This window comes from Thermobia domestica, chromosome 12, assembly GCF_964235325.1.
Source record: "Thermobia domestica chromosome 12, izTheDome1.hap1.1, whole genome shotgun sequence".
NCBI lineage: Eukaryota > Metazoa > Arthropoda > Insecta > Zygentoma > Lepismatidae > Thermobia > Thermobia domestica.
The window spans coordinates 155,093,918-155,107,133 of NC_137465.1; positions in this window are offsets into that span (position 1 = coordinate 155,093,918).

The window sequence follows — 13,216 nt, forward strand, 5'->3', positions numbered from 1 at the left end:
AGCTAGCGAAGCCTATCAAAACTGAAAGTAGTTTCCGTCTCATGTAGGTTCACCGCTAAAAAGAAGGAGATTTTCAACACAATTTGATTTGCGTGAATGGTGAATTTATGCGGATCTGTTAGAATTCATTTACTATTTGTACAATACGAATCAAAAAACCTGCAACATGAAAGTTTAAGTTCATTGTGAAACTACGCCAACAACATAGGCAACCAACCTAACGTCTTTGTGGCACTGATCACGCCAGGATAACCTTCGGCTTCGTCCCCCTGCACACTTCGTTTGGAGCAAGAAATGCATAGACCACGTGACTACAAACCACAAATTTCTCACAAGATGGAGTAATAGATTGAGGTTCTTCTCATTTCTCTTCTCATTTTACATCCTCAGTTTTAAAGAGAGAGAAAGAGAAAAAGGTCAACGTGATAAAAACTAAATAAAGAGGAATATGTGAAATATAAAGGAAAAGAAAACGTGCGCATATATTGACAAATGACACATGCACTTCAAAGGAGACCATCTCAAATTTTGTTATGAACCATATATAATAACTGTGAGAATCAGCAAACCACAAAGACATAATTACACACAGTAAGTGTTATACAACACATATTTATTTAAACAAATAAAAATGCTTGCAGAAAGCTGAAAATGTCTTTAAAATCTCAACCATAACTGAAACAAGAGATTACTTCTCTATTGTTTTTCTTCGTAGCATCCATCTAAATGGAGAAATGAGAAAGAGATAACATCTTAAGAGATTCGCACGTATACAATATCGGAAACTGCTAAATGGAAAAAAGTACCGTCTTTGGCTGGGATTCGAACCCAGAACCTTAGTGTTAGAAATCCAACACTCTACCGATGTAGCTAGTCTGACATTAATACCCTGTTCCTCCATCATTACCTATGAAAGATGGAAAGGAGTCTGCAGAAAACTACGTCTAACATGTCCACGACAGACCGCCTATAACCTATGTCTAATTGGTACTTAAAAAAGCTAGTTCTACACGTGCATAGAAAAGTAAAATCAAATGAGTAGTTAGTACACATCACTTTGTCTGTCTCACTCTATCTCTGACTATAGAAATAGAGGAAGAAGAAAAAAAATATAGAGGTTGAGAATACAGAAGAACAAGCAAAAATATAAGTTGCAGGAAAATGAATATCAAGGAGAGAGAGAGAGACATAGAGACAGAGAGAAAAATAGAGGGAACGGAGCAAATGATTTAATATACATCGGAAAAGAAGATTCACAACTGTGCTATACATTTAATGTATTGAATACTCTGCAGGCCCGTATCCACGGGGGGCTAGGGGGGCCGCCCCCCCATAACTTTGGCTGGCCCCAATAAAGGTTTCACGATAGGCTTGCAAATAAACTATAATATGGTGATGAAGTATAATATGATTGGGTCGGGCTCCCCCTAACTTCGGCCGCCCCCCCTAAATTTGTGGGCTGGCTACGGGCCTGATACTCTGTTTCTTCTAAATTGCTTGCTAGATGACAAATATTAATTTGTAAAAACGTAGCAAATGCCCGCGTTGTCTTGTTTTCTTACTATTTCAGTAATAGTGGAAAACGTGGTTTATGCAACATAATAAATTACTAATTTTCCCACAACAACCATGTAGATGTTGTTGATGATTTTGAGTTTAACGTCCGTTCAGCAGCGAGATTATATGAGACGTTGACCTACTTATTAACGTGGAATTCGAACCATATGAGCTGCTGCCGGGAATCGAAGCAACCATGTACTGTTGGTAAGAAATTTCTAAGCAAAAGAAAAAACTGATCAGCAAAATACATAAAACGATAGTCCTGCAAACTATTACTTAAAGAGAATTTATTGTAAAATCAATACATCCATGTGGCGGTATATAGTCGTAAAGTGATTAGAAAACTTAATATTAAACTGTCGATCACATTGTTTTACTTATTTGAATTCAATGTCGTATAGATTCGGTTTTAGCTCTAGATTTCAGCGTTCTCACTTCGATTCTTAACTTGTTGGAAATATGCATTAATCGAAATTATAAAAACATACGAAATTTAACTAGCTAAAAGAAGAGAATAACATAAAAATCCGGATTAGAGTATTACAATAAACATGTGTATTTTCTTTAGGGTTTGCAAGTCATAGCTTATAGAAATTATAGAAAAAACGTTCGTTGTGAAAGCACAAGAAAAAAAAACAGAGAATAGACACAAACCTCAGGTGGGTTTGAACACGAGAAGGCGGAGGTAGTGGACTACTCTACTAAACCGCTCGGCTATATCTTAATCCTCTAGTACGTTTTGATAAATATTGTCTATAGTATTTGCACTTTACTTGTTTCTGTTTTGTTGTTTGTCATATAATGTATACGAGTGGCGAATAATAGAATAGAACTGTTTTAGACGAGTATAAACAAATTTCCCGGACAAGTTGTAATCTTATATGTATCTAAATTGCACAAATAAATCAGATTAAATCTGTAAAGTGCTTCGTGGGTTTTGATGGAAGTTAACTGTTGCATAGTTACGAGTTTTTGTTTATGCCCACCACTCGCTGGAAGTTATGTTCTTAAAAAATAGTAACTGCTACTATATTCTAATGTATTGGATTTAAAAAAATGGAAAATATTTTGTTACTAACAGTGAGTGAGTATTTTTGCGTGCAACAACAGTTGATTACAGGCACATCTACTTCTTCTACGCATGCCTTTCATAATACGACGTCATGTATAGCAATATGTTGCATTATCCTATATTCAAAGACTTTCTAGCACTTTTACTTTGGTGTGTAAGGATGGCGCAATATGATCATTCTGTACGCGAGAGTGTTATCGCTCTAATTGAACATGCGGGATTGAGTGTTCCTGAAGCAGGCGCTCGATTAGGCGTGCATCGTGCAACAGCGTTCAGGTGGTGGAAAAAATATGAGGAAACTGGAAGCCTAACTCGAAAATCTGGAAGTGGTCGGCCACGAGTGTCCTCACCGACACAAGACCAACGATTAGTTGATCAATGCTGTCGACAGCCTTTCATGTGTGCCCGAAAACTGCAACAGTCTACCGCCTTTCCAAATTATGTAACTACAGTGCGACGGCGAATTCGGGCCGCAGGCTTAAGGTCCTTCCGGGCTGCTGTTAAGGAGAGATTGACAGAAGATCACAAAGTCGATAGACTGGCGTTTGCAGAGCTAAATATTACTTGTCACTGGGACACTGTTGTCTTTACAGATGAAAAAATATTTTCCACTGGAAATTTTGGGCCAACACGTGTGTATCGCCCATCTGGAAGACGGTTTGATCCACAATATATGGCCCGTTCAGCGCGAATGGGTCATGTGACGATTCACTGTTGGGGATGGATATGCGAGACTGCAGGTTAGGTGGTATCCATCGAATTATAGGCCGATTTAATGGTAAAAAAAATGTTGATCTTCCCGACTTTATGCTCCCTGAAATAAAAGCACATGTTGGCGACGACGTACTCTAATCCGGATTTTTATGTTATTCTCTTCTTTTAGCTAGTTAAATTTCGTATGTTTTTATAATTTCGATTAATGCATATTTCCAACAAGTTAAGAATCGAAGTGAGAACGCTGAAATCTAGAGCTAAAACCGAATCTATACGACATTGAATTCAAATAAGTAAAACAATGTGATCGACAGTTTAATATTAAGTTTTCTAATCACTTTACGACTATATACCGCCACATGGATGTATTGATTTTACAATAAATTCTCTTTAAGTAATAGTTTGCAGGACTATCGTTTTATGTATTTTGCTGATCAGTTTTTTCTTTTGCTTAGAAATTTCTTACCAACAGTACATGGTTGCTTCGATTCCCGGCAGCAGCTCATATGGTTCGGATCCCACGTTAATAAGTAGGTCAACGTCTCATATAATCTCGCTGCTGAACGGACGTTAAACTCAAAATCATCAACAACATCTACATGGTTGTTGTGGGAAAATTAGTAATTTATTATGTTGCATAAACCACGTTTTCCACTATTACTGAAATAGTAAGAAAACAAGACAACGCGGGCATTTGCTACGTTTTTACAAATTAATATTTGTCATCTAGCAAGCAATTTAGAAGAAACAGAGTATCAGGCCCGTAGCCAGCCCACAAATTTAGGGGGGGGCGGCCGAAGTTAGGGGGAGCCCGACCCAATCATATTATACTTCATCACCATATTATAGTTTATTTGCAAGCCTATCGTAAAACCTTTATTGGGGCCAGCCAAAGTTATGGGGGGGCGGCCCCCCTAGCCCCCCGTGGATACGGGCCTGCAGAGTATTCAATACATTAAATGTATAGCACAGTTGTGAATCTTCTTTTCCGATGTATATTAAATCATTTGCTCCGTTCCCTCTATTTTTCTCTCTGTCCCTATGTCTCTCTCTCTCTCCTTGATATTCATTTTCCTGCAACTTATATTTTTGCTTGTTCTTCTGTATTCTCAACCTCTATATTTTTTTCTTCTTCCTCTATTTCTATAGTCAGAGATAGAGTGAGACAGACAAAGTGATGTGTACTAACTACTCATTTGATTTTACTTTTCTATGCACGTGTAGAACTAGCTTTTTTAAGTACCAATTAGACATAGGTTATAGGCGGTCTGTCGTGGACATGTTAGACGTAGTTTTCTGCAGACTCCATTCCATCTTTCATAGGTAATGATGGAGGAACAGGGTATTAATGTCAGACTAGCTACATCGGTAGAGTGTTGGATTTCTAACACTAAGGTTCTGGGTTCGAATCCCAGCCAAAGACGGTACTTTTTTCCATTTAGCAGTTTCCGATATTGTATACGTGCGAATCTCTTAAGATGTTATCTCTTTCTCATTTCTCCATTTAGATGGATGCTACGAAGAAAAACAATAGAGAAGTAATCTCTTGTTTCAGTTATGGTTGAGATTTTAAAGACATTTTCAGCTTTCTGCAAGCATTTTTATTTGTTTAAATAAATATGTGTTGTATAACACTTACTGTGTGTAATTATGTCTTTGTGGTTTGCTGATTCTCACAGTTATTATATATGGTTCATAACAAAATTTGAGATGGTCTCCTTTGAAGTGCATGTGTCATTTGTCAATATATGCGCACGTTTTCTTTTCCTTTATATTTCACATATTCCTCTTTATTTAGTTTTTATCACGTTGACCTTTTTCTCTTTCTCTCTCTTTAAAACTGAGGATGTAAAATGAGAAGAGAAATGAGAAGAACCTCAATCTATTACTCCATCTTGTGAGAAATTTGTGGTTTGTAGTCACGTGGTCTATGCATTTCTTGCTCCAAACGAAGTGTGCAGGGGGACGAAGCCGAAGGTTATCCTGGCGTGATCAGTGCCACAAAGACGTTAGGTTGGTTGCCTATGTTGTTGGCGTAGTTTCACAATGAACTTAAACTTTCATGTTGCAGGTTTTTTGATTCGTATTTTACCATGCCTCAGCAGTGGCGGATCTAGAAGATGAAAACTGGGGGGCAGCCGAACCCCAGACTATGGTACGTAAATCATGAATTGACTATAAACTTTCAGGAATATATGAATAATAGCTTCAATAATTTTTATCTCAAAACATTGGGGGGCCTAGGCCTCCCAGGCCCCGGGCTAGATCCGCCACTGCGCCTCACTGGCGTAAGCAGAAAGGCTGACCCAGTTCAAATTGTACGTGCAGAAGTGTTCAAAGAAACTTATTGTTAGTTAACACAAAGCTCTTTCCTCCCATATTTTCATTCTACCAATTATTTCATAATCACTCACCTTCATTAATCGTCTGTCTCCTTTAGCCTACAGGGCATAATCGCGAGGCGTAAAACTAAGGTTTTCATTTCATTTCATTTAACCTTACATAACTTTTTTTTTTTATCAAATTCACTACATACTGCAGTCTTTATCTTTTGGAGTTCTTTCTCCTTAGCATAGACATCAAAATTTACCATCTGTGGGTGCGAATAAAGATAGTTAAAAAAAGAAAAGTGGGTGTTCAAATTTTTAAAAGTATTACTGAGTTCCTGCGTAGCCGAATTATTAGCGCACTCGACTGAAGTGTGTGTGTTCTTTCCCGGTGAGAGCACTAAAATTTTCCGATGTTGGCCTAGCAGGCAATGGAAGATCTCTACTTGAATTAAGATGCATCAATTCCATACTAGGAAACCGGAAATAATGTCACCTGGGAGCCGATGAGCTGTCCACTTATCACTCAGTTCAATGCGCTAATCAGATTTTTAATACCATGTGTCTGAAGAAAACTGAAAAGAATGTCAGTTTTTTTTTTAAATTATCAGACTCTCCTGCAATTCTCCTCACTGAAATAAAATACTTAACTTCTTGTCTTCCATGAAGGACTCTAGCCAACCATATTGCCCAGATTTCAGTCGATGGCGTAAGCCAGTATTGGTTTCCAATGTTAAATTTTTGACCTCATATCAGGGTGTATGTACAGTACATATACATAATGCTTAGTGACAAACTTGAACAAGCTAATTCGAAAAAGCAAGATTAGCCTCCATAAGGATTTTGTTTCTGCACCACTGACACATCTGTTGTCTCTTCTTTTTCTCGCACTAACCTTCAAATTTACGTGTCACATTTATTTGTCCCCTCAAAGGAATTAGAAAGCATTCCTAAGCAGGATAGCAACACTTGAGTCTTAGTTGTTCCGAGTAGGGAAGTCCTTGGTGAGTTGTGATCGATACTGAACCTAAAGTCACGTGAGGTATCATTCAAAACAAAAAGCGTCTTACGTTAGGAGGATCTCCACAGTTATCCTGTATTCCCGTGAGTGTCAGTGGCTTCAATCTTTGCTGTAGTTTTGATTATAAGCACAAGTTTTATTCGAAAGAAAAAAATATATTGCAGTTTTTAAAGCAGATGTAATAGACCATTAAACGTATAGTACCTGTTATTTTTTGTTTCTTTATGAAAGTTAGCGTTCCTTTTTCAGCATCACCATAATGCGATTAGTGATTTTCCATCGGAAATCGAGCCCAGGACACGGTGCACCAAAGGCGCGCTAAACACTCTACCAGCCGGAAGGGCGTTGTGAGATTTCACGAATAAAGTCCATAATAGAAATGCAAGATGGCCCGCATTAACGTTATCACCCCATCATCTCCGTTAATAGTAATAATGAAAAGTAAATAACGAAAATATCGAACATTTTGAACTAAATAATTGGCCGTTATTAGAAAATGGACTAATTTATAAATATCAGGTTTGATTTGTTGTTTTTCTTATTGTCACGAAGAGCTGCCATCAGCCTGGTAGAACATGTCCAGCTAAATAATCTATAATCAGTGCCTCTACTCACGGTGCCATAACTTGTGGCTTTCTAGACCAGAATCACTACCTCGTAATTCAGTTAACTTTTTATCTACCTCATGATGCGGTGCTAACATGAAAATGTTTGGTATCCAACCCAGGACACATGCACCAAACACATGCGTTCTAACTATTACTAGAAACACATTTTTAAGTTCATTAAAATGTGGCACATGAAGTATGTTTGAAATTATATCCTTAAAACGTTTCAAAAGACATTTGACAACACTTTGGATATATCCGTAACGAATTTGAGTCAAGGTAAAATGTCTATATTACATTTGCATTGCGCATGTTGCCTTATTCAGTATGAATGTATCATTTGATTCCATAAAGCTTTTCCATATTTCACATAAAAAACAATACTACGTATGCACTAGCTCCAAAAAGATAGACAAGTTTCCCTTCTTAATATTATTGTTCTTCATTAATTTTTTCCTGAAAAATTAAGAACAGTGTACACGGTACGAATTCAACCAAACTCATCCGATCTGGATTAAACTATTAAACTTAGTACGCATAAAACTTAGTACATATACGAAACAAGGGTTAAGGCGTTTGGTTCCTGAGTTACATGAAGCATCAACTTTGGGACGACATTTTCGAAGAAAGAAAAGGAAAAGCACTAACCGAACTCATCCAATCAGAATCAAAATGGCGTGACCTTTACCTGCAATATAAGTTTGTGAAATATTATGAAGTGCAGGCTTTTGGCTCCTGAGTTATGGGCCATTAAACTTCGAGTTTGGACTTCTTGAAATTTTTGAAAATAAATTTTGATAACAATTTGCCTGAAAACCAATGGTGGAGAACTTTCTCGCCCATTTGCGAAAATTATACTATTAGAGTCTATAGGAATACATTGAGCTCACTTTCCCATCATGAAAGAATCCCTGCGCATGTCTGTACGTTACTTGTTAGTTTTACCAACATCAATGGAATTAACTAACTAACTAACTAACTCTATGGCCTATGGAACCCGGAGGTTCAATGCCGCGTTCACAAAAGCTCTCCACTGACTTCTATCCTTAGCTAACTGCATCCAGTTTCTACTCTGTATTCCAATCTCTGCGAGATCCATCTTAATATTGTCCTGCCATCTGCGCCTAGGTCTTCCTAATGGTCGTTTTCCGATTAGCCTTCCAGTCAAGACTTTGAAAGAGTCTCTACTTTCTTCCATTCTAGCTACATGACCCGCCCATCTAAGCCTCCTAGACTTGACGACCCTAACAATGTTGGGTAAACCATATAAATTATGTAGTTCCTCGTTATGAAGTTTCCACCATTCCCCATTCCCCATTCCCGTTCCTCTTGGGTCCGAATATTTGTCTCAGGATCTTGTTCTCAAATACTTTCAGTCTATGTTCTTCCCTCAGAGTAAGTGACCATGTTTCGCAGCCATACAGAACTACAGGCATGATTATCGTTTTGTATATTCTAAGTTTCAAATTCCTCGACAGAATTCGCGACGACAAGAGATTTTGAACCGAATAGTAACACGAATTCCCTGCTTTTAGTCGATATTTAATTTCTCCGTGAATATAATTTTCCTCTGTTAATATTGATCCTAGATATTTGAAAGTATCCACTTTATCAAAAGTATTATTTAGTATTTTAAGGCATCCATAATTTGCTGTATTCCGGTCCCGACGCACTTCCATGTATTTAGTTTTCTCTACATTTACTTCTAAACCCATGTCCCTGCAAGCGTTTAATAAGATCTCTGCATTTCTTTCTATTGTTCTCCTATCATCTCCTATTAAATTTACATCATCAGCATATGCCATCACCTGGTGAATACCGTTCAACTGTAAGCCCTGGCTGCTATCTTTGATTTTCCTTATAGCGTATTCGAAAACGAAGTTAAATAATAATGGCGACAACGCATCTCCTTGTTTCAGGCCATTTTCGACGTGAAAGCTCGTGGACAAAAATTTTCCTACCCGGACTTTACTTTGGGATTCATTTAAACATATCTTGAATTTATTGAAGTTGAACATATCTCTAATTAGCTTTCTCGGTATTCCAAGTTCTGGAAGAACGTTGTATAATGTTTCTCTCCTAACCGAGTCGTACGCCTTTCTAAAATCAATAAATAGTTGATGTACCGGGGTATTGTATTTCCACTTTTTTTTGAGTATTTGCCGAATGGTAAATATTTGGTCGATAGTTGATCGATTTCGTCTAAATCCGCACTGATAATCTCCAATAATTTCATCTGCGTATGGGGTCAGTCTTGCTAACAGAATATTTGAAAGGATTTTATAGGATGTTGACAGAAGAGAAATGCCTCGATAATTATTACAGTCAGTTTTGTCGCCTTTATTGTGGATTGGAACAATGATTGATTCTTTCCACTCTTGTGGCAATTCTTCCTTGTTCCAGATAAGGAGAATGAGTTTGTGTATCTTGTTCCACAATTTTTCGCCTCCAGCTAAAATTAACTCAGCCGGAATTTCATCTACACCCGGAGATTTGTGTTTCTTTAATTTCTTTATAGCGGTTTCTACTTCTATTCGGTTGGGTTCTGGAATATACGGTTCTGCGGTGTGTATCTCATTTTCTCCACGAACACTAGTTTTTTGTTGCGTGTTAAGCAAATCGTCAAAGAAATCTTTCCATCTATTTAAGATGCTATCCGTGTCAGTGAGAACTGTACCGTCAGATTTCTTTAATATATAAGCACGAGGTTGATAGCCTTTCTTAAATTCGTTGATTCCCTTATACATGTCCCGGATGTTTTTATTTTTACTATTATCTTCAAGTTCCTTAATTTTAGCTTTCAGAAAATCGCGTTTCTTTGTTCTAAAAGTTTTGGAAGTTTCCCGCCTGATATCTGCGAAATTTTGTGCAGTCATTTCATTCGGATTTTGTAGCCAGCGTAATTTTGCCTGTTTTCTCTTCTCTGCTAGTTTTATGCATTCCTGGTCGAACCATGGTTTGTTCCTATGTATTTCTGCGTGTCCCAATTTTTCTTTTGCTGACATTTTAATGCTATCTCTAATTTCAATCCAGGTATCCTCAACACTAGTGCACTCCGAATCTTCTAAAGCCGAAAATCTATTCGAAACTTCAATCTGGTATTCCTCTCTTACCTGGCTCTCTTCTAATTTCTTTAAATTGAATCTCTCCGTTTTCGGACAATGAATATTACCTTTATTCAACGATAACCTCTCTCGTATTATCGCTGCTACCAGGTAGTGGTCAGTGTCACAATCAGCCCCTCTAAACGACCGGACATCAATTATGCTCGATTGACTTCTTCTATCTACTAAAACGTGATCAATTTGATTATGTGTTTTCCCGTCTGGTGATGTACAAGTGTATTTATGAACGTCGCGAACATCAATGGAATACAAGCTAAAATACAGTATGTATTTTACCCAGCGGAGTATACAAATTGACGCATCGAACCTCTATGATTAGTTTCGTGTTGTGCATACGGTTGACTCTCAATGGAGTCTTCATGGATTTCCATCTCTTAAAGTTGTATGTTAAACTATCTTTCTAAAAAATAAATAGAATTACTAGCGAGTATTAATTTATTTCTATATTTGTTCCATTATAATATTATTTACGTTTACTTAATGAATGAAGCACAACGTCTTATACTTTACGAAACAGAAAATAAATACTATGTCATAATATGGTAAAAAAGAAAAATAAATGTAGTTAAAGTTATAAACTCCAAACAAACATTTTATAGGAGGATATGAATGTGGCTACTCTGACCAGTTACTGTAGGTATTGAGAACTCCCTGCTGGTCTAGTGGCTAGAGAGCGCACCTTTGGTGCAAATGGCCCCGGTTTCGGACGATTCTCAGTGGAACAGCATCGAACGCAACATACATACTTTAGATTCCATCCGACACTGTAATGACTTCCACTTTTAAAAATTATAACTTCAACAATGCTGATGTAAGTTAAAAGAAAATCCCACGATCTTTTGAGTATAAATTAAACTTGTTGAGCAAAGTTAGTGTTGACTGGATAATCATGTACATCATGGATAATCATGTACCGTTACCGTTGGATTTGAGAGCGGATATCTAAACGGTAAATCCCATTAACGTGGATAACTTGTTGAGCATTCTTTAAGTTTTGAGGACGGTTTACAACTGTTCAACGTCAGATCAATTGTTTTGCACCAACTTTAAACACTCTTATCAATCTCTATTTAAAATGTTCTGAAGAATCAGATGAATTTTCTTTTTGGTGTTGTACATAATTAAAGAAGGTTTTCTGGATACGCGTTTATTGTCTAATTCTCACACAATCGAAAGTTGCAGATTCAAATCTAGAGACTTGGTAGACCAAGCAATGAGCTGTCTGGTACCAATTCATCTCTTATCAAATAGTTTGTTCAAAATATAAATGTAATTTGTTCTATTGAAAGTAAATAGAAAGTATGTATGTTGCCTCTGTTTAATACTGGAATTTAAAGTATTTGAAACCACATATTTCCAGTAACTACTTTCTCTTCGATAAATTTTGAGATTCCACGGACTCTTGCAAATGTGTTTTCACATCAGTAGAACACAGATGGAAGTCAGATATTAAAGAGTTGTTCGTCGTGATCAAAATTACACGTTTGAGATGCAATTTGAGTCTCCATTAGAAATCCATGACGCTTTCCAATCTGGCAAGACTGGAAAACCACTCTGCATTGCTTTGAAAGAAACATAAAGAAAGCCCTAAAATGAATGGAAGGGTACGCGAACTATTGAACAGTTCGAAACATTGAGAAGAGGTGCTGGTACAAACTAAGTAATCAAATAAAATAATCACAACAAAGAAAACTAATAATATTTGTTATTTTCTCAAATAAAGGAAGATAATGAAATACTAAAAAAATAAAGGAAAGAAAATAATGTTTTAACTTCATTGAATTTGGGAAGAAAGGATCACGAAGTAAGAAATTACAATATACCAGAAAAGAAAATTAGACCAACAGCCTTATGGATAACATGTATAAAGATCGTGATAGATTCTTGTATATACATGACGTTCGTGGTAAATCAGGAAGGTGTTAGAGCAATTTGCATGATCTATTTAAAACCTTTTACAAAATAATAATAATAAAAAAAAAACTAACTTTATACCTCTTTGTGGAAACTCATGTGGTTCAGATCCCATGTTAAGTTGTAATCCCATATCTCGTATAGCCTTGCTCCTGAAAGGGATACTAAACTCAAATCTAATTCAATCCAATAACATTTTCCCCTTAAAATAAGATATTCTTTGTTTTATAAAGGTATCAATTTTACATTTTTTTCTTTTTTTAAATACAGAAAAGCTTTGAATGGTACTAATTCTAGCTTTGGATATCCATAACTTAAATTTAAAAAAAAATAAAAAAAGGAAACTAAGCAAATACGAAGCATTATTACAAATCTGTGATACAGTTCCGGTATTATATACCGTTACTCTCATCTTAGATATTATCTTAGATATTATTATTATTATTATTATTTTACAAATAGTTTGTACGTTACCATTACAAAAAGACAGACAACAATCTGCTTGGCTACATTTACAATTTATGAATAAAAAATAATTGCTTCCAACTAAGTAGAAACTTGACGTCGAATTACAATTCTTTTTAGCAGAACATTTTTTTTCGATTTTCTTTTTCTCCGAAAACTATACTGGATAATTTAATCAGTGTTTATAGTTTACGGGAAATTTCCCTAATGTAGGGAAAGTTCGAAGGTAAATTTATAAAAAAGGGAGGATATATATATATATATATATATATATATATATATATATATATATATATATATATATATATATATATATATATATATATATATATATATAAATCCAGGGAAATCCAGGGAAATTCTCGCTCTGGTTATCTGACCAATATAAATGCTTAAATATTTATTTGTTC